Below are 23,626 nucleotides of genomic sequence, written 5' to 3'. Positions count from 1 at the left end.
TGAAGTTAAAAAAGATTTTAACTTTGTTCTATGAGTGCTTCCCCATATAAGACTTGCAATGTTTATATGAAAATGTATAAATAAATAATATAATTGTGTTAACTGGTGTTTACTTAATTTCTTGCTTTATAGAGAATTCCGATAATATCAATATAATTTCTCCAGGATAAGCTTTCGTTAATATGTACTCCGAGCAACTTTTAATTTTATTATCAACTAAAATGTCTGATATGATATGAGGCAGTTTCTGCTTTTTTGAAGGTGTATAAAAAAGGGTATATTTAGTTTTTTAAATATTTAGAGATAATCTATTTTAATTAAATCAAATAGAAACTTCTTTAATTCATTTGTCATTTTAGTAAAAAGCATATTAATATCTCTATGAGACAAAGACAAATTTTCAAATTTTACTGTTGTTAAGTTTGATAATTTATGAAGATCATTGATGCATATTACAAAAACAAGTGAACCAAGTATGGATTCTTGTGGAACACCTCATATTATATTCATTAATAGATGAGATATAGAATTTTTATTGTAAACAAACTAAGGCTGTCCAATTACAATGGCTAGGCAAATTTTACAATAAAAATACAGATGGACCTTGGAAGGATGTAATTGTTCACATCCTAAACGACCATAGAAATGCGACCAAAGCAAATACATTTTTGAAACTACCCCTACTCAGATCAATATGTTACCCCAATTTTACTCTCAGTTACTAGTCAATTGGCATAAATTAAAAGAAAAATATGTCTTATCTTTAATTGAAATTGAAGAGATTTTGAATCATCCTCTTTTTTTTAACACAATGACTAAAAAGTTGCCTGAAAAGTTTTTAACTCCAAACAAAACGTTAAAAACGACATGGCAATAGTAGCAGATGTAACAAAATGTTTCAGCCACGTTTTTTAACACCATAAAAGCATAGGGTTGACTGAGAACGAGTTAGAAAATATTACAAAAGTTTTGCCGAGGAAATGGCAGCACAAACTTTTAACCGAATTCCTAAATTATGATTATAAATAAGCTTCTTTTTATATAGCCAAAAGATAAACAAAGTACGAATATAAAAATGTAACTGTTTTAACTTTAAATAATGTATTAAATAAATCAACATAAAAACCAAAATATAAGGTTTATAATTTGAAAGCATGAAAAATTTAAATGAAAAAGGTTCGAAACATTTTTTTATAAATCTTCATAAAAGAAACACCAACAATAAAGCTAGCGAAATTTTTCTTAAAACAGCGTATTTCATATTGCCTACCAACCAAAAGATGCTCAATTTTAGGATTAGAAAAGACAAACTTTGTCCACAGTGTAAAACAAAAAATGAAATTCTGCTTATATGATGTACGAATGTGCTGAAGTACAGCCACTCATTTTTTATGTTTTAGATATTTTTACCAGCTCTACCATACCAAATATCCTCATGCTAACAATTTTAAATTTTTTTCTTTGGATTTGATAAAATGGCAGGTCAGAGATTTTTTGGCTGTTTGTTGATAGAAAATTTAATCGTTGAAATATGCCCGTAGCAACCGGGGTAGAAAAAACTATTTCGGGACCCTTAAATCCGCATTGATTCCCCTCCCCCATTTATATAACCCAGTAGGCACGCAACGTTTTATTCACGTTTCAATCACGTGTATTTTAGGTGACTTCGTCCAGGTTACTATTTTACGTGAAAGTTACGTGAAAGTTACGTGCCAAAATATCGCGTCTAGCGGAACTTTTTTTTTCTTAATAAAAACCTGTGATAAGAAATATAAAATTATATTTTTTATTATATTGTTTATTTTTTTATAGTATAGTTTTTGTATTCATTATATTAGTTATAATTATTTTACTTTTATTATGATATAATTAATTTTTATTGTAGTTTAATCATAATTAAAAAAAAGAAAGTGGTCTATATAATATCTTATAACGCAATGCATTTAAAACAAAACTAAATAGTCCAATATATTTTAAGTTGTAATAACTAATATCCAAATTACATCAAATTAAGTTAAATAAATTAGTATCAAGCGTCCCTATTTGCCACACGAATAAGATTAAACTCAAATACAAGGTATGCTTTTTTTCTACTTTATGATATAATATTTTAGGCTGGCGAATTTGTCCATTTTGCTTACTTAATTTAGTACAAAATAAGTTATGTTATAACAAATTTAATATCAAATTAAGTAAGCTACATGGACAAATTATAAGTTCTAGCAGAACTTATTCTTGATTCTTGAGCAATAATAATGTCTGTAGAACTTCTGCATACATTATTGCTCAAGAGTCGATTAGATAAAAACCAAAAATAGATTTTCTTCTATTATTTGGTTTTTATCAACAAGGTTAAAGAATTTATCCAAGATAATATCAATAAACAAACGTGTTATGTTATTTATTATTGATATATGTATATATTATTATTATATACTTTATCTTTTTGTAATATATGACATCTTGATCTTGTGCTTTACTTGTTAAAAAAGGTTAATACTTATTTATTTCATTTTATTATATTATTGAAATATTATATGATTAATATACATATTTGAATTGTATTTATGAAACTATTATTGTATATATTATATGACTTCTATTGGTATTGTTATTATGTACAATATAAAACAGGTTATTAATGCGGATTTGTTCAATGTTTTCCCCACAAAAAGATGATTATGATGCTATGGTATTTGAAACTGCATTATACTTATTTTTCAATGTTGACAACCTTCCGATATGTAAAGCAAGTTTCTCTCAAATATAGCATTGGTTTTTTTAAAAATTGTTTTATGATTTAGATTAAAGAAATAGTAACACCAGAAAATCTTGTTGCCAAAACAGTTGGCCACTCACCATGTAAGACTTGTGTTAAAAGTATGTGATTTAAGATAATTATTTAATAATCATATTATTATTTAAGTTTTTATTTGTTTCTTTTTAGCTAAATTTGGTGTCGCTAGCTATTATTGGAGAAAATATTGACTTATTCATTAGATTAAGTTTGATGCATGCTCTTACCCGGTTTCCTTCTTCACGTTTCAATCATGTATATTTTAGGTGCCCTCGTCCAGGTTACAATTTTACTTGATTGAAGCATGAAAGTTACGTTTCCAAAATATTGTGTATTTTGGATCTTTTTTTATTCTCAATAAAAACCTATGATTAGAAACTTGGAAAGATATTCTTTATTTCCTATTTTTTTATAATTGAGTTTCAGGGATTATTTTTTTGGGATATTCTCGGAATACCAAATATTTTTCTGAAATTTATCTTTTTCCAAATATCCGAAAAGTTTTCCATAAATGCAAGTTAAAGTATATATTATTGTCATCAACTTGGCTGAATGCAAAATAAAGGGAAAAATTATGGGGAAAATATTCTGAATTTTTTCAGGATATTTTCCGCAAACAATTTTCAAAATTTTTTAAATATAATGATTATATAAAATATGTAGTTTATATATTCATTATTGTAATTACTTTTTATTATACTTTTATAATAATATAATTTTTTTGCATTGTAGTTTTATAATAATAAAATCAGGGTATAAGATATCTTATAACATCGCAATGCATTTTTGACAAAAATAAAATGTCACAAATAATATTTTATCTAAACATATTATATTATTTTATATCTAAGTTTTATCAATTTAGGTTTAATATATTACAAAGCTTAGTTCAAAATTGTGTAACGTTATGGCAGATAATTCTCATATTTCAACATGCAAAAGATCAAACCCTAACACAAGGTATACTTTTTTTTTCTACCCTATTATATAATATTTTAGACTGTCAATTTTGTCGATGTAATTAATTTAATAATAAATAAGTTCTTATAACTTATTTAATATTAAATTTATTAAGCTACATGACAAATGATAAGTTCTGTATAAAATATTATTGACCAGGAAGATGCAATGGTATTGTTATGTTATTGCCTAGGAATATCATTCTGTAGTTAGACACAATAACCTTTTAACTTTTAAAGTTTGAGAAAATTCACTTTTCCCTCTCTTCCTCTTTTTTTGTGATTGCACCCTGTAGCAAGAATTTAATTTAGTTCATATCTTGTTGGAGAATGCAACTTGATTCTGAGTTGAATTTTCAGCTCTCGGTATTTGTTGGTGACCTAATTTGACAATACTTTATTATACATGCTTTTAGTTTTATACTTAATATATTATATATAATTAGGGGTAGATGAGGCTCCTTAGCCATGGTGAATGTTTCCACAGCTAAAGGAGCCTCAAGATAAAAATCTCACCATGGGTAGGAAAATCATGATATAAAATCCCCACTATAATGTTGTGTGGTTATGTGGTAACTATTACATTTTAAAAAATTGTTATTTTTCTGTGTGCATTCTAAAATTACATTTAATGTTCAAAACTTTGTAGATTGCTCATTTAAAGCAACTTCGTGGGCTGTCACCTTTGCATCTAGTGAGTTAATGTATGAACAAGTTAAGAAACAAGTGCAAATATAAGAAGATGGAAAACAAAGAAAACAAGTTATTTAATCAGATGTTATGAGTACAGGTCTTTTTCTAATCACGCGCATCAGTTATTAACTTTATATATAGATATATATTTATCTATAGACAGATATTAGATATAGATATATATAGATAAACAATATTTTTTTAGACTTGTATTTATTATTTTGTACATCTTTTTTTTATTTATCTGTCGAATTTTTTGTTATGTCTTTTTTTATTAAATCCTTATTTATTTTTTAGCAAAAAGAGTATAAAAGTAGAAGGCAAATGACTTTTTTTATTTTTCTACATTGTATGTAGTATTGTTTTCTTAAAATTATTTAATGATTTAGATAAAAGAAAACAACTAGAAAGTCTTGTTGCCAAAATGGTTGGCAACTTACCAAGTAAGATTTGTTTTAAAAGTTTGTGATTTAAGATAATTATTAAATAATCATATTATTTTTTAAGATTTTATTCGTTTCTTTTCAGCTAAATCTGATTCATTAGATAAAGTTTGATGCGTACTCTTATAGGAGAAAAAATCGACTGATTCGTTAGATTATGTTTGAAGCGTGCTTTTATGGGAGAATATATCGACTGGTTCGTTAGATTAAGTTTGAAGTGCGCTCTTTGTGGATCGAAGCGTGCTCTTCGTAAGTTGCAGATCTATGACTTTGTACTTATTACTTATTAAATATAAGGAGGATATTTTAACAAAAGTGCAGCTTTTATTACAAATACAAAATGTTTATGTCAAGAACTAATATACTGACTAATAAAACCATGTAATTTAATACGTATTAAATATTTCCTCGACGATGAGTTTTTTTTCTTTACACGAATCCAAACACTTCGTTTTTATAAAGCATTGCTTAAATATTACGTGCCAAAATTAACGTAAAAAGCACGTCTTTTAAACATTTCATGGGGACCAAAAAGTCACCTAAATATCACGTGCCAAAAGTAACGTGAAAAACACGTCCATAAATCACGTGAATTGGTCATTTCATAGGGACCAAAAAGTCACCTAAATGTCACGTGCCAAAATAACGTGAAATTCACGTTTTTGTCACGTCGCTGTGCCTACTGGGAATTTTTGTTCCTACTTTAACTGTTTTACGGCCTGTTAAACAGAATGAGATGCCAGTATGAAAACAAAACATTTTTCCATCAAAAGTTAATAGAAAAATTAAAAAATTATTTACAAATGAGTCACTCATGCTAAAACAACAAGATAAAGAAGACAAACATAAAGATCAAATTAGAAACATTTTTAAAAATGGAAAATTAAATTTGATAGTCAATACTAGGGACTATTTCGTGTAGTTTAATTTTTTTTTTTTTTTTTTTTTTTCTTTAGTTTTATTGTTTATATTATTGTTGGATTCTACTTTATGGTGTTTTGTTATTTATATACATGGACATTTATATATAATGGACATCTTTGTAAAACGTTTTTTACTTTTATTTTTTTAAGACTTTACCTTGTAATTTATTATGAGGTCGCGAGTAAGGCAAGTAGCTGGACGACGGAAAAAATTACAATACAAGATAAAACAATTATATAAGTATGCTCTAACTTGTATAAATATAGATTATATAAGTTTATTCTAACTTATATAAATATATAAATATGTTATGACTTAATTAAATAACTATGTAATATGTAAAATCATCTACCGAACTTTTTTTTTAAGTATTTGATAAAAATGTAAAATTTTTATTTTAATAAATAATTTTCTATGTCAACGCGGTTCCATGGTGTAATGGTTAGCACTCAAGACTCTGAATCTTGCGATCCGAGTTCAAATCTCGGTGGGACCTAAAAAAAGTTTTTCAAAGCTCTGTTTTTTCAATGAATTTGAAACGTTTTATGAAGGTTAGCATTATTTGAATTTTTGCATTAATGATTATTAAAATTTTTAATTACTGTATGGATTAGGAAACAACTGGCTTTTTAAACAAAAAATATGATGGGAATTGATTATGACTGGAACCTTCTGGGTGGAAATCTTTGGGGTATGAATTTTCCAAGTACAGTTTTGAAAGCTTTTCAGCTAGTCAACTATGAAATAGTATTGAATGAAAATTAGAAACTAGATAATCGGTAACGAATTTCGGTTTATCGTCTGGGATCTGGTCGAACCACGCCGGTGTAAGAATTTTTTTTTAGTTTTACTAAAAAAAAAAAATTCCTAACATCCTTGAAAAAGACCCTCCTAAATTCGCTGGGCCATCCCCCAGTTGGGGGTGTGGCGAAAGTATTCTCCAATAAATTCATCAATAACTTTTTATTTGGCATCACTATTTTTAAAGCTAGACAAGGACCAAGATTTTTTTTTAACTTTTTTTTTTAAGGTGTCTCAAGAAGTTTTAAAGGTCTTATCTCAATGCACCGCGGAAAAACTTTTTTTTTTTTTTTCTGCCAATAAAGCTTTCAAGAATAGCAGACGCGTTTTTATCAGTTTTTTAAAAAAAATTTATTTTACTTAAAAAAGTTAAGAAAAAAAAAACTTATTGTACGTTAAAACGTTATAACAAATGGCAGTTACACTTGTAGAAATTTTAAAAATGCTACCGGAAATGTTATTGAAATATAGAAAAGAAACAGAGGCGATGCTAAAACAACAAGAAAAAATATTTGTCGAAATTTTAAGTACAAGCACGAAAATCGTCAATAAGCGGCTTGATAAAGTTGAACAAAATTTTAAAGAAAATGCTAACCAAATTAAAATATTGGTAAAAGATATTGAAGACATAAAACTATCTACAAATTTTCAAGAAGAACATTTCGATAAAAAAATTGTTAAAGTCTACGAACATAACAAGGTCAGCGCAAGAAAGTATCACTCAGAATACGATCAAAGTCTGCACTTAATTTATACTAATCATGCGAAAGTTTTATTTTTAAATTATGTGAATGTTGAAAAGCTTTAAAAATTGTTTACAAAAGTTTTTCCGTCGTAAACCTAATTAAGTGTATTGTAACTTCGCCGTGTTTTGAAACCAAAGTTATGCTTCACAGAATGTTTTAACTGAACTAAACTAAACCTTTCCTGATATACCATTATCTGGACGGTTATATAATCCACTTACTGGCTATAGCTAATAAATAGTATCGATTGGATAACAGTTCTAATAAAAGTATTTAACTAAAATATTTTTTCTAAAAATTTAAAACAAGATTTTCTCAACTTAGTTATAATTCATGCGACATAATAAATAACTAAGTGTGATAAAATTTGACACATAACTTGTGTGAAAAAAGTTAAATTAAGGTTGTTAACTGGTAAGCAACATCTAAATTTGACTTAAATTAACTTGTTTTATACATACTGAATGAAAATTGGAATGTTGCGTTAAAGGTAAAAAAAAAAGTAATCAATATATCTTTTTTGATTTATTTTATTTACATATGTTTGTAGACTTGTTTCTATAATTACTATTTTTGTTTTTAGTTGAAAATAGTATTAAATACGCAAAAACAAAAAAGTTAAAACATACTGAAAAATTCAAAGTCAAATGTTATCATTAAACCAACTTCAAGTATAATTTAAAAAATGCATGCTATAATTAAATGCCACTATTTAAGACAATTCAGATTCTAATATGAAACTAGTAATAAATGGTATGTCTCAGCAAAAAGGAAGTATAAAAAAGTTCTACGTTCAACAATGCAACGTTCAACAATGCAACGTTCAACAATGCAGGCCACTATTTATGGAAAATCTAAAATAAGAGGGAAAAAGCCAATTAAAGGTGATCTTGAAAAAAATATTATGCTGGCAATTGTGCCCAAATGGGAATTGGTTTTTGAAAATAACATTTATTAATTATGCTGCTAAGTTAGCAAAAAAAAAAAAAAAAGATTAAATTTTAAAAATCTTGAAAACTGGTAGCAACTACTTAAAAAGAGGCATGGTTGTGCAAGTCTTCGTTGTTCAGAACCAACATATTCTTTGCCACAAATATATATAGACAGGGGGAAAATTTCAAAATATTTCACATCTTTGGAGAGACTGATACAAAATGAGAACTTATCTAACAAACTAAAATGCATTCGGAATATGGATGAAACAGGGTTACAACTAGATCATATACCAAAACGTGTTGTTGCATAAATGCAGCCGGTCATACCACCTCATAATAGCGAAGGAGAAACATTGAGTGTTTCTTGCGGGACTAAACAAGGTTTTGCTATGTTACGGTTTGAAAAAATATTTTTTTTCGTATATTAGTTCTACAAGGCCACAGATTTTAGTTCTAGAAAGACATGAGATGTAAAACTTCCAGTTCACATCCGCAACTGGTTTCAGCCTTTGGTCAGCACAGTTTTTAAGCCACTAAAAAATATGTATTCTGATGTCTGTCAAACAATGATGAATAAAACTACCCAGGGGATACAGTTTCATATTCTAAGTTATTTGGTTTATTTTCTAAAGCGTAACAATATGACATCATAACAATGCAAGAACTCAACCTGTAGTAAAAAATGATTCAATTGATTTTTCTATTCGAGACAATACTGTGGATATTAGTACAAATATAAGTTTTGAAGAAGTAAAAGTTAATAAATCAACATTAGTTAAAAAAATTTTTTTTGATAATTCATTGGTGCTTCATGGTTTCAAATTGCAAGTATTTTTTTGAATTCTTTTAAATAATAAAAAATAGCCTCTCACATATCAATAGAACTCAAGTTTTCATTTCCATTTAATGGTTCATCTAGTCTATTAGACAAAGACTCCAATATTTTCACTTACCCTTTACTACAAATTAAACAAAAGAAGATTAACTCAAAAACTCTATTTTACAGTTGTTTTTTTTCACATTACAGTCTTACAACACGAAGCTTGAAGACAGCTGCAAAAGTAGCTTGTGAAAAGAGAAAAGTTGAATAACAAAAGGTTTTAAAAGAAAAAAAAGGAAAACTGTGAACTATAAAAAGAATTTAGCTGAGATATCAAATTTGAAAAAATCAACCTCTATTGAAGAATCAAAATATTGAAGATATTGAAAAGATATTGAAGAAGGAAAATGATGATATTTAGCAATAAGTTTTTTTAACTTTTTTTTGGGGTTCATTACCTGCACTAAGCATATAATGAGTTAAACTGAATAAATTATCTTGATTGATTTTTTAGTTTTGTTTTATTTCTAAATAATTGCATTATAATAAATAAATTTCCAGTGCTCTATTATTCTGTTTGATGTGTTTCCCATTTACGGATCATTGGCCAATAAATGATTAAGGCATTTGCCAGTATTTGATATAAAACACAAGCCATTATTTGGTGAAATCTCCATTACCTGCATTTAATTTAATGTTGCGATAGTTACATTAATCCTTACTTAAATTGAAAGAGCTTTTATTTATCTAAAAATTATAAACTAAAATTAACTTAAGTATATATGTGATATATACTTAATTTCTGCAATGGGTATTTCTTATAAAAATGTGGCCGATAATTGACGAAGTTGTTTGCACTTTTTTTTAACTGAATAAATGAAGCTTTTGTGTGACCTATATAGGGGGTACCTTAATGAATGGGACAGTTTTCGTGAACTGCTCTTTTTAATTTCATAATGTTGCTTAACTTACATATTGAAAACAGTTTGATGACAATTAACTCTTGCAATATCTATTATGTACTTTTTGTAAAAAGAACGATTTATTAGTCCTGGTCATTTATCCCATTTATTTAGAACTACTCATTGAATGAGACAAAAAAATTATTGAATGGGACAAATATAAAAGATTAAAAAATGAAATGAGGTCAGTAGTAAGTTTCAAGTAAGTTAAGGAGTAAAGGTTGTTTCTACCACTTGGGGTGCCGAAAAGGCAACGCATACGGTATACATTTACGTAATAGGAGCGCCAAAATTTTTAATTTAAGGAGTCATAAAGTAGGTATAAAAATTTTGTAATTTTCAGTCGGTATTCTTTTCAGTAGTACTTCTTCCTTGCTCACTGACGGGTCAATTTTACGAACGAAGTACAACGTTTTCTTCACGCCATAATGTCCAGCGGCATAACTAGTACTTTGATATCTGGAAGATAGCAAAGTACTAATTATGACGCTTGCTGCCATTTCAGAAGGTTTATTAACCAATTTTAACCAACTATTAGACATTCTAGTAAGGGCATCGGCCAGGTTAAACTCCGAAGCCATAAGCTTAATATCTACTTTGAGTTGGTATTCTTCCACTATATTTGCAATATTCTTGAGTATTCTTCTTCACAGCATTTCGTTTGAGGCTTTTGTCATCAATCTGGATTTTTCCGTGAGTGTGTCGGTAACCCAATGGAATACCGCTTTGGAATCGATGCAGATGTGCAAAACTTTCATTTTCGAGTTAAGGCCCATATTTAGTTCTTTAATTACTGCATCAAGTTCGGACATGTTTATATGTGCTGTGTCTGTTTTCTTAACCAGCATGCGTCTTCGATTATATTGCGCCTAGTACTATTGAAGTAGCATCTACCCAAATTGTTGCTTGACGTTTTTGTCAGGGCGTTTGCTGTTCTTTTAACATACGACAATGCTACACGCAACTAACCACAAACTGGAAGATTTCCTGCCATTCTTCCGCACAAAAAAATGATATTACATCTTGTTAGCGAATTCGGAATTTCACAAAAATCGTTATCTCTTCTCCAACACAACTTTTTGTTTTCCATTCTGACTTGTAAACCAAGAACTCTTGCTCCATCGGATACGCGGACCGCCGGCTTACAATTAAGCCCATAGATTTCCAAATGATCCTGTATGCGACAAACAGGTACTATGTCTTCATTAATAAAAATATCATCAATGTATGATGACGTTCCTTTCCAGATTGTTTCATCTTGCGATAGCACTTTGTCCAATACCGCTTTCGTTATGACTGGCCCAACGTTTAGTTCGAATCATAAACGTGTTAAACAAAATCTTTGTCCACGGAACACAACAGTTTGGTAAGTCCAGAGTTTTCATCGATTTTTAGTTGCATATAAGCTGAAGATAAATCAATTATTGAAACATATTCTCCAAACCGTCTCTAGTCTTGAAGTTTGTCAGCACACGCATCTGTGTTCGCAGTGAATGCTTCAATAAACGTGTTCAGCTCCCTGAAGTCTAATACTGGTCTTACATTTCCTTTGTTTCGCTGCACCACTGCCATGAGAGGAACCAAACCCTTTATTGGACCGTGTTTCTTCAAATCGTACTTTTGTAGCCATTTTTTCTCTATCCGCCCTTCAATTTCTTTTTCGTAATCGTGTTTTATGCCAACAGGGATAGTGTATTCAGCAATCTTATTTACTAGAGTTTCAGGTTGAGAATTATTATTCCATTTCCACGCAATTATTTATTCTCGATTTTGTTTCTCAAACGAAGCTGTGAAATCCCGAGCTATTATATTCGTATAATATTCGTATTACTGACATCTTTTGAAATATCACGTCTTAGTCCAAGTAAACATGATTCGTTTTCTTCCCATATTACAAAATCACAAGTTGCAGATTTTGATACTCCACCAAAAGCCACTATTCCATCCATACCCATCAAAAAACAATAACAAAGGGGTTTGAAGTCAACTACAAGTGCTTCCACAAAAACTTCATTTCCGTTAGGTGTGACAATTCTAGTTCGGCTAACGTCTTCGCACTGTTGTTGTTGTCCATTGACAGTTACCGCGCTAACTATTTTCTTCGTAATTTTTGGCGCACATTTTTTATAAATGATGCAGCAGGTACATCCTGAGTCGATTAACACATCCCGAGAAACGCCATTAATGTCCAACCGTATAATTAATAATTAATTAATGTCCAACATCTCTTGCAAAATGATTGGGGAGTTTTCATTCATAGCAATTTGGTTGCGTTTGATCTTCAAACAACCTCGGCTCAGCACGTCTGTAGTTTGCATACCAGTTTAACTTTTTCCAGGCGAAACCCCAAGCCATATAATGTGAATCAGATGGACTTTAGTGACTTTGCCAAATTAAAAGAGACCTACTTTACCACCATTAGACCAGGTAAAAAAGTTGATGATCCCACAGTAAGCAAGGTTAGCATGCTGTGGTACCACCCTGATGGAAAAGTGGAGTACTAATTTTTCAGAGGCTCCAATGAGTGGAACTCATTACCCACTTGTTGTAGGAGCACCCAGAACACAGTTGAATGGCTCCCTTTGTACACTAACTGTAGGCCTATCAGTAAAAGAAAGTTTGATGATCTTCAAAGCATGAAAACTATCTTACCCAAAGATGTACATGCATTTTATGATGCACTTTCATTTCAATGAACTTTGAGCAATAATTATTCAATACCGCAACTAGAAAAGTTACCTTACAATATAATATTTGAATAATTTGAAAAGTTATCTTAAATACTTAAAATGTTTCATTAATGTTATTACATACTAATCAAATAAAAACTGTTTTTGTGTGTTAATGTTACTATAAAATTATATTTTTGTTATTAACATGAAAAAGAATTGTGTTTTTTGAAAAAAAACTTTCATCGATCATTTTTTTTCTTGTAAATGTATTATTATGTAGTACAATTTATACTGTATTCACATGTTAAAAACTCTTTCAATTATGATTTTTTAATTGTTTTCATAAAATCACAATCGCCTAAATTATATTAAGAACTTGTTTTATTGTCTAAGTCATTTTCCGAAGTCATTTTCTTAGGATACCAATCGCCTATATCCTATTGTGTATCAAAGGGAAATACACAAATCACTTTTAAAGTAATATATGAAAGCATCTAAGTTTTAAGATGCCGCAAAATAAACCAAAGTGACGTAGCAAAAGAAATACCGAAGTTATTCAGTTTTTTTTAGTTTTCTCAAAACAAGAAAAAATGAGTTAGGCGATTGTGCTATAATCGTGACGATATAGCATAATGATATATATAGTATACTATAAATTATATGTCAATATTAATATATTGACATATAAGTTATGTCAATATTATTGACAATTAGTGTAAATTTTTGTGTAAGTTGCGCTTATTGACAAATAAGAATAAAAAACTTATACAAACTGGAAAAATCCTTACAACGATATATAAAACTTTAGAATTAACATATACCTTGTCATTTCTATATCCATTTAAAACTTTTTTTAATTCTAAACTATAATTTTATTATTTTTTAGCTTACGAGCACGCTGTCAATAACAAGCTTTATAAAGATGGAATAATTAAAACAAAATTCGCATAACTTAAGGGGTCGTCCATAAAGTACGTACGCTCATAGGGAGGAGGGGGGAGGTCTTCAAAAAGCGTACGAAAGCGTATGGGAGGGGGGGGGGGAGGGTTTAATTTAAAAGTACGTACTTCGATTTTCTAATTTATCAAAATTAACCTGCTAATCAATAGAAAAGTTACATTCTGACTAAAGATTCTAGTTTGCCAACATAAAAAGATGTATGGTATATGGAGTAAAGGGTATAGTTTTCCTCTATGCACACGCATGTATGGGCGCCCTCAGAATTTTTTGATGTTCCAGATAGGACACTTTCACACATCGTGCAAACTCATAACTTAAGTTTGTTTATACCTATGCCAAATGAGGATGTCTTGCAAAATATCGGGATGGCGCAGGCCTGTGAACAAAAAGCCTTAAAACGCTTACCCTCCCGACCCCCAAAATGAGAGGGGTGTAAATTTTGCATGATCATAACTTTTTTGTAATTTACAATATTTTTCTACAAAAATTAAAATCTGTCGATAAATTTAAATTTAGTTTTAGATGTTAAAGTTAAAAATTTTGCTACTTATTTCCCTCACGTTTGGGCAGGGAAGGGGGGAGGCAAACGCTTTAGGGCTTTTTGTTCCCAGGCCTCCGCCATCCAAATTTTTTGCAAGGCCACCTCATTTGGCATATTATCAAACTTAAGTTTGCACGATGTGTGAAAGTGTTCTATCTGGAACATCAAAAAATCGTGAGGGGGCCCATGCACACATGCCACCCCTTATATACTGGCCCTGACTAAGACCTGAGGGCCGTGGTTGATGGGACGGAGTCACCTCCAAAAAAAACGTGTCAATGGCGTCTCAAAATCTTCCAAATTTGACCGCTAGATTTTGCTAAAATAAAAAGCTTCTTAAATTAGCAAAAGGGCACAAAATTTGCTGTTGCCCCCTCCCACTGGGTTTTACCCTTTGTTTTCAATATTACTGATCTCACGTAAGACCCAATTTTTACTTACTAAAGAGGGGTGCCTGAAAAAAACGTCCGCCTTCAGTATAGTTTATTTACATTTGATTCGTTAATAAAACAAAAAAAAGGTTTACATGGATATCGCCGGGAATCGAACCTGGCACCTCTCGCCCAAATACATAATTACCTATTAAGTATTTTAAATTTATTTAAATTATTATTTGCATATATACTTAAAGACGTTTTTAAAATGCGCAAACAAAGAGCTTTGGGGTCGTATATAGTATCTAAGGTACCCTCCATTTTTTTTAAAATAAACTTTTTTATTGAGAAAAAAAAATAAAGGAGGGATGGGGGGGGGGATATATAAGGGGGGGGGGGTAATTGAGAAACGTACGTACTTTAAAGGGGGGTGGGGACATAAAAGTACGCATGGCAACAGGGGGAGGGGGGGTCAAATTTCAAAATTTTTGGCGTACGTACTTTATGGACGACCCCTAATTAAAATGATACACGCTTAATTACGTGTTTTTGTCATTGGACTTTGATCGTATTCTGAGTGATTTTCTTTCTCCACAAAATGATGAATGCTTTGAAAAGGAAAACACTCTAGCGGAAAATAAAAACGAAAAATACAGAAATATCGAAGATAGATCCCGAAAAAAAAATTTGCGAATTGACGGAATACCAGAAAAAAACTTGAACTGAAACCGAAGAGAAAGTTTAATCATTTCTATCTAATAAATTAGGAGTGAATGGAGTTAAAGCTCATCGGACTGGAACAAGAAATCGAGCAAGATTTCAAAACGGTGAGAATGTTGCCGTCAGGTATGGGAAAACTAATAATCTAAAAATCTAAATTATTTTATGATAGCGCAAAAATTATCATTTTCATTTTTTTCATATTTATTTAAAAAAATCATTTTTGTATTTTTTTAAAATATAAAATAAATAATTTTTAATGTTTTGTAGAAATTTTTACTTTTATAAAATTTTGCTTTTATTAAAAAAAAATGCATTGTAATAAAAGAATAGATTTCGATAAGTTCTTCGTCGTAATTGCCGTTCGTTTATTTATTTTTTTTTTTGAAAGAATCTTCGGTCTGGATTTTTTCGCTATAAACATTTATTTCATGATACCGCAAAATTATAACTTTTATTTTTTTCGTATTTTCATAATTCACAGACCTGATCATTCAACAGAAATATTTCTTAGTCAACAAAATATTTTTCACAAGGAAAAATGGAAAAGGAAAATCATCACAAGGAAAAAGGCATCGGTAGAAGAGTGTGTATTTTTGTTTTAGATTCTTTTATTTTCTAAAAGATAGAAAACTTTAGCATAAATAATGCAGATTGCGAGTCGTTAACAATTGAAATAATCAATCTAAAAGCTAAAAATACTTTCATTACTGCTCTATACAGACCAACGGCAATTTCGAACTATTTCAAAAACACCTGGAACGCATATTAGCTGACTCAAGTAAAAAATATTTACTCAACAGGTGACTTTAACATAAGCCTTTTAAATACAAATTGCGATTCCAATGTCAGGCGCTTTGTAAATACACTTCTTCAGCACAGCGTTTTACCGCTAATAAACAAACCGACGCGTGTAACTCCTTTGACTTCTTCAATCGTTGGCAATATTATAACTGATAACCAAATGATTTGTAAATTCGAATGTGGTATCATAAAATCCGATATAAATGACCATTTTCCAAATTTTCTGATAACCAATCGCTTAACCATTGAAAGTAATATTTCCTTTACCACCTACGTCAGACAAATAAACAACAATTCTATTTAAAAATTTCGCAATTGGATACACGAAAACCAATTGGGAACTCATAGCTGAGTGCAACGATGCAAGTAATGCTTATGATCTTTTTATACGCTAATTTTTAAAACAATACGAAAAAGCTTTTCCAAAGACCAAGAAAACAATTCACTCTTAAAATCTGCGTAACCCTTGGATGACAAAAGGGCTTAAAAAATCTTCAAAAAAAAAGCAAAAGCTCTAAGATAATTTTTTTTAAAAAAGACTTAAAATAATGAAATAAATAAAAAGAATACAAAAATTCTTATGAAAAATTAAAAAACAACGAAAAAAAAACTATTACTCCAATCTGCTCGAATTTTCAATAGAAAATGCTAGAAAAAAATGAGATATAGTAAAAGAAGTAACTGGAAAAAAGAAACAAAAACATAAACAATATTTTTCCAAAGCGTTTACAAACAAAAATGAACACAGATGAAAGAGACAAAATTGCTGATATGATAATATGCTGATATGATATGAAAGAGACTGATATGATATGAAAGAGATATGATATGATATGAAAGAGACAAAATTGCTGATATGATATAAAAGAGACAAAATTGCTGATAATGAATTCTTTTTAAACGTTGGTAAAAATTAAGCCGAAAAAATAATTCCGGGAAGAAAAACGTTCAACTCTTTTTTAAAAAAAACATACTCAGTTATGAATGAGTTTGAAATATCCCCGGATGAATTTCGAACAGCCTTAAATTTACTAAAAACCAACAAAAGTCCAGACATCGACAAAACCAATGCAATTGTTTTGAAATCAGTATTCATGTAATACAGTAACAATATTCAATTTATCCTTGAAAACTGGTGTTTTTCCTGATCAATTAAAAATAGAGAGTAGCAAGAGTAGTCCCTCTTTATAAAAATGACGCCGACTCTTTAGCATCCAACTATAGGTCTATTTACATACTTTCTTGCTTTTCAAAGCTTCTCGAACGTATTATGGATAATAGATTATATAACTATCTTGAAATAAATAATATTCTGTATAGCAAACAGTTTGGTTTTCGCAAGAACCATTCAACATATCATGCAATATTTTGAATTAGTCAAAAAATTGAATATTTATATATCATGTTATAAATAATAAATAACTATGTTATGAATGTTATAAATAATAAACAATAAATTGAATATTTATATATCATCAATAAATATTCAATAAATTGAATATTTATATATCATGTTATAAATAATAAATAACTATGTCATGAATGTTATAAATCAACAAACAACAATCTAAAATGGTTCAGATGTTACCTAAATAACAGGAAACAAAAAGTGTTGTGCAACTCAGCATGTGCACGGTTACAAACAATTAGTTGTGGTGTAACCCAACTTAACTATTTTTATTTTATGTGAACAATATCTACTTAACTTAAAACATTCTTAATTTTTCGAATATTTTCTTTACTCACTCAAATATAAAAACAATATTTTATACAGTTAATCACGAGCTGCAAAACTTAAACGAGTGGTTCAAAGCTTATAAAATTTCCTTAAACATCCTCAAAAAAAAAAATTTTTTATTTCACAAACCATCTAACTCTGTTAATTTACCACTTCAGCTTCCCCAGCTTATGATCAACAACATTAATATAGAAAGAGACCATTCAATGAAAATCCTGGGAATAATTTTTCAAGAAAATCTTAGTTGGAAGAATCATATTTAGCACATCGAAAACAAAATCTCCAAGTCAATTGACATCATGCATAAAATAAAAGCCCTTCTAAATAAAACTTGCTTACAAAATATCTAGGGGAAAGCGGGACAAGATGGCGAATGGGGTAAGATGGCTTTTCATATAGCAACTCAAAAAAAAACTTAAAAATGGGTGAAAACGAAACTATAATTACACTTTGTATTTAAAAATGTCAAATGGTTTTTTTTTAAATACTAATAATGCAATTTTATGCCCTTAAGTTTACTTTTTTCGCTTCAAAAAACTTTGCTTTCGGTTATTCATAACAAATGGTGTCCTTTGAGTGTAACTTTTTTAAGAATATTTTTTTTTCGATGCGTGTTTATTTTATGTTTTTTTAGTTAGATTAGTTGGTAATTTTTAAATTTTTATAAAGTTGGAGTCAGAAATTGCATAATAAGCCATCTTGCCCCGGACACGTGACCAGATGAATTTAATTTCAATTTTTTCTACTTTTAAACTAAAAATTTATGCAGGCAATAAATCATTATGATAAAATGAACATACTGACAAAGCATTACTGCTTCATGACTGATAGTTTTGCAATAACTTAGGGTTTTTAAAACGTTCGCCATCTTGCCCTGCTTTGCCCGATTATTCGTTCATTCACAGTTATATCAACTATTGCAGTATTGTTTGGACAAGCACATATTCCTCAGTACTAACAAATATACGTAAAACAAAAGCAAGCGTGTTGAATAGTATGCAATGCTAACAAATATATTCACGCCAAACCATTATTCAGGAAAATTGGAGCTCTAAATATTTATGAAATGAACCTCTTCCAAAATTTATTATTTATGTTTCAATCGCAAAACAACTTGCTACCTTTGAAATTCAATTTTCCAGCATTGATCACAAATGCTCAACGAAGTACTCTTTTTAAAACTTTAAAATTCCGAAGACTTTACTTAAAATAACTGACTTATCTATTTTATCTCGAGGACCGCGGGTATGGAATTCGATTTTTAATGAGAAAATTAAAAACATGAAGTCATCAAATCTCTTTAAAGCAGCAGTCAAACAGCACCTATATAACTTAAGTGACGTCAACATATTCTTCTATTTTTAAAGATCAAGTTAATAATAAGTAACTAAAACGAATTTATCCCTTTTGGATAACCACAAACTATGATTATATCACGATACAAACAGTTTTTCGTTTCTATACTCATCTATCAGATCGTTACGTACAAGGCTTTGTTTTTTACGTACAAGTTTTTGCTTTATTTCTAGTTACGAACTTTTAACGTCAAGTTAATCTCACGTGAATCTCACGTAAATCTCACGTGAATCTCACGTGAATCTCGCGTGAATCTCACGTGAAACTTATTGCAAAGTTGCAAATGAAAGAGGCTTGATGATAAGTCCTCTACTTTTTTCTGTCATTATTTAATATTTATTTTATTTATAAATGTATACATATAAATATACTTGTATTTATAAATGTGTTAAGTTAATTGTATGTAAAATATATAGTGACAAAATGAATTTAAAAAAACATTTAAATGGAAATAACGCCTCCTTCCTTAAAGATGTTATAAAACTCGCCCAGAGGTGGCGTTGAATCCCGGATCTCTAGCTTTAGAGGCAAGCGCTCAAACTACTGCGCTACGGCTGCTCAAGATTTACTGAGTGTTTGTTAATTTCAAGATTTACTGAGTGTTTGTTAATTTCAAGATTTACTGAGTGTTTGTTAATTTCAAGATTTACTGAGTGTTTGTTAATTTCAAGATTTACTGAGGTTTGTTAATTTCAAGATTTACTGAGTGTTTGTTAATTTCAAGATTTACTGAGGTTTGTTAATTTCAAGATTTACTGAGTGTTTGTTAATTTCAAGATTTACTGAGTGTTTGTTAATTTCAAGATTTACTGAGGTTTGTTAATTTCAAGATTTACTGAGTGTTTGTTAATTTCAAGATTTACTGAGTGTTTGTTAATTTCAAGATTTACTGAGGTTTGTTAATTTCAAGATTTACTGAGTGTTTGTTAATTTCAAGATTTACTGAGGTTTGTTAATTTCAAGATTTACTGAGTGTTTGTTAATTTCAAGATTTACTGAGTGTTTGTTAATTTCAAGATTTACTGAGTGTTTGTTAATTTCAAGATTTACTGAGTGTTTGTTAATATCTGATTCATTTTTAATGTGTTTATTATCACAAAATGTTTTTTGAGGTATGCTAAAAGATTTTTTTTTTCTCTACTTCGTTACTTCGTTTTTAATCGACCATGTTTTTTTTTTTGTCCAATTTATTTTTATTTAGCAGATTATAATAATACATTATTTTAGTCTAACTTTTTTTTTTTTTTTTTTTTTTTTTTTATACGAGACCATCTTTCACGATATCGATTATTTAGTGTCTAGTAATCAGAGAATCGTGTATTGCCATACTGAGTCTATACCAAGATTTAAAAACTTGGTATATGGCCTTTGCATGGCAAATTAGCTGCAGAAGAACAACCACAATACTCTGAATTGTTGGTTCCCATATATATTCTTAAGACAGTTATGCAACAACTGTCCCGCAATAACCACGGCTTGATTTGTGTTATATTCTCGTACTAATTTAGTTTAGATACCTTTCAGTTACCGCTGGTAACTGAAAGGTATCTAAACTAAAAAAAAAATAACTATAGTTAACTAAATTATGTATTTAATCTTTTTTAATCATGATATGTGTTTTTACAGATATACTTGGTAAATGAAAAGTATCTAAACTGATAAACTGATCTAATACCACGCGTATTCACAAATGCTACGTTTTGCACTAAAAAAAGCCTCAAAAGTGTATTTAGAAGACTTATGTTATAAGAGATTTTAAGTTCTTTTACGCGGAGATTTTTAGTAAACTTAATCACTTTCTTCATTTTTCAATCTAACATAACTAATAACATAATCTTTTTCCTTATTTAATCTAACATAAAGCTCTGTAAAAGTTTTTCCCTCTGCGAACTTTTGATCTGCTTTTTGATGTTTTGTTTGTTAGTGAAATGTAGCGTTGCGTTAATTTATGGACGATAACTAACCTCATAAATTTTGAAATTATTATTATTTCTTATGCATTTCTTCGCGGTTTTCTTTTACAAAATAAGATGAGTTACTAAATTTTGATATTTCTTTAGGAAAATCAAAGAATCAGAAACATAAAGAAAACAGAAAGCATATTTATTTTTTTATAAGAACACGTGACACGTTTACACATTTTTTTTTTTTTTTTATAATCACGTTTATTTTTTATAAACTTTATTAGAAGCCCCAAAATCTTAAGTAACTTTTAGTATTAAGTTACTTTTCAATAAGAAAGTTATAATAATATTACAATAAAAATATTTCTTAATTTTTTATCACATATTACACAAGGTTAGTAATGTCTACACAAAAACATCACATTTCACCAAGTTTTCATAACTGCAATGGAGAACGACAGTTTTAATTTGCACGTGCAATCGAATGAAATGCCATTCGAATGAAAACCTATATAAAAATATTATATTTTACAAAGTTAGAACATTTTATAAGTAATATCATTCAGTTATGGATAAGCGCAGAAAAAAGACAACTTTATTTAAATATAACTTTAGTAAAGATATAAAACATGGAGTACCTTTCTTAGTATTTCTGCTCTATTGTTTACTGAAGAAAGTAAGTTTTGCATATTCAGATGTAATGGATGTATGAAACAATTTTATTCATTTTTTCGTTCTTTTCATTAAAATTTTAAGAAACTTTTAGTATTATATTTGGAAAAAATCAGTTTTTCTTTTTTTTTCAGTTTTTTTGTTTGCGCACAGAAAATAAATCGCTCAAAAAAAACGATCAATAAATTCGAAATAAAAAGTTTAAAAAGTTATGCAAAAATAAATTCAACTTCAAAAGAAAAATTAATTTATTCATTATTTATTATTAACTACACAGTTCAGTGTTTTTAGGACAACCGTCATTTTAATGCCCTATAATCCTATCGAAATATTATTTTTTTGTTAAAAATAATGAAAATAATTGTGAACCCACAATTGCAGTTATATGGTGTCGTGAATGAATTCAAAAATTGCGATATATGACATACTTACCTGACTGGGAAAGAAATCTGATCCACAAGGGGTTTCTTCCAGAGTGAGGCTTGAGCATTGCACATCGCTCAAGGCTGACCTCTGCGATTACCGCTAACGTCGGTAACTCGACAGTATAATTTCTGGTAGCGGAAGCCTGCGTACGCGCTCGCTTCCTTCTAGATCTTAAAAAAAAGGTGTTGCCTGCTTTTATCAGGCGTCAGTTATGCGCAAGGAGGCTCAATTAACAGGAGACGTCGTAGTATATACTTTATATAAAACGCGCTGAAGCCAGTTTTGAAAGTCAGCCGCCATCTTGGTTAACCCAAACATTGTAATGTTTTGCGCAAAACTTTATATTTTTAGTAGAAAACGTTCCTGAAATCAAGTCAAAACGTTGATATAAATTGATTGAATAATTTGCCAGTTGTTTCCGAGGTTATACTACAAAGAATTGTTTACTAACTGATTATCAGTTCATTCCAAAATATTGGGATGCTGAAGTAAACATTCAGATAGTAAATATGCTACTAGCAGATGCCGTATTTTACATTGTGTGAACATCTTATGGAATAAAAAAAATATGAGTTTTTTTATTAAATATATCGTCCGCGTTTTACTGCTTTTCTTAAAATTAATACGCAATTCTTAAATTGATAAATTAAATTATAAAAATTTGACTAAAAGATGTAAATTTTTCGCTTGTGGGTCTTTATTATCTTTATTATCTAAAGAATACCCAAATACTACAATGATAAAACTTTATAAGTTTTATAAAATTGAATAATTTATAGCCTGCTCGAAACATCCAAAAATGCGTGATCAGGAGTAGCGTGCGATTGCACACCCTTCTTGATGACTCAATTAATAAAACGAGTTAACTTAAATCGAAAATTTTTAAAAAGGCCTTTGACAGTCTGTAACTTAGGTTTTAAATGAAATGAAATAAAAAATTTATTTGTTTAATATAACTACTTCGTGTTATGACAAAATTCGGTTTGCTCCAAATTGTTTTAAACAAAATTAAAAAACGTCTTTAATTTGTACATCAACGTACAATGTACATTATAGATCAAAAGAGGTAGAGCTTTTACTAAGTGCTTAAATCCATAAATTTTATAAAAGACATTTTTTTCACTCAAAGTTATGTCTTCCACTTAAAAGTAAAAGTAAACAAAAAAATCATATGCTGGTAGTTGTTCTTCTATTCCCTTGAGAAATATTCTATTATATTCTTTAATAATAATTAAAATAATGTGTTTTATAATTTATCATTTCAGTAACATTGCAAGAGGTGGGTAATCCATCAATTAAAATTGATAATGAGCATTTAGGGCATTTTATTTTAGATAATAATTTATTATTGATAAGTGGTAATATACATGGTGCACAAA

The 23,626-nt window shown here is 29.3% G+C and overlaps 1 long non-coding RNA gene and 2 other non-coding genes across 5 annotated transcripts; all 3 read left to right on the top strand.

The window, feature by feature from the left end:
• Positions 1–1,770: 1,770 nt before the first annotated feature.
• LOC136075215 (uncharacterized) lies at positions 1,771–5,307 on the top strand. Of its 3 annotated transcripts, XR_010635747.1 has the most exons (5): positions 2,892–3,077; positions 3,663–3,757; positions 4,406–4,546; positions 4,839–4,892; positions 4,978–5,307. It is a non-coding gene; the product is annotated as an uncharacterized LOC136075215 (long non-coding RNA). The 3 variants fall into 3 exon arrangements; XR_010635748.1 differs by lacking the exon at positions 2,892–3,077 and adding an exon at positions 1,771–2,880 and having other exon boundaries at positions 4,406–4,892; XR_010635746.1 differs by having other exon boundaries at positions 2,888–3,077; positions 4,406–4,892.
• Positions 5,308–6,240: 933 nt separating this feature from the next.
• trnaq-cug (transfer RNA glutamine (anticodon CUG)) lies at positions 6,241–6,312 on the top strand. Its single transcript has one exon. It is a non-coding gene; the product is annotated as a tRNA-Gln (tRNA).
• Positions 6,313–22,245: 15,933 nt separating this feature from the next.
• LOC124810664 (U1 spliceosomal RNA) lies at positions 22,246–22,410 on the top strand. The gene has a single exon (XR_010636078.1). It is a non-coding gene; the product is annotated as a U1 spliceosomal RNA (small nuclear RNA).
• Positions 22,411–23,626: the final 1,216 nt, after the last annotated feature.

This window comes from Hydra vulgaris, chromosome 01 (assembly GCF_038396675.1).
Source record: "Hydra vulgaris chromosome 01, alternate assembly HydraT2T_AEP".
NCBI classification, from domain to species: domain Eukaryota; kingdom Metazoa; phylum Cnidaria; class Hydrozoa; order Anthoathecata; family Hydridae; genus Hydra; species Hydra vulgaris.
This window is presented reverse-complemented; position numbering and strand designations above follow the sequence as displayed.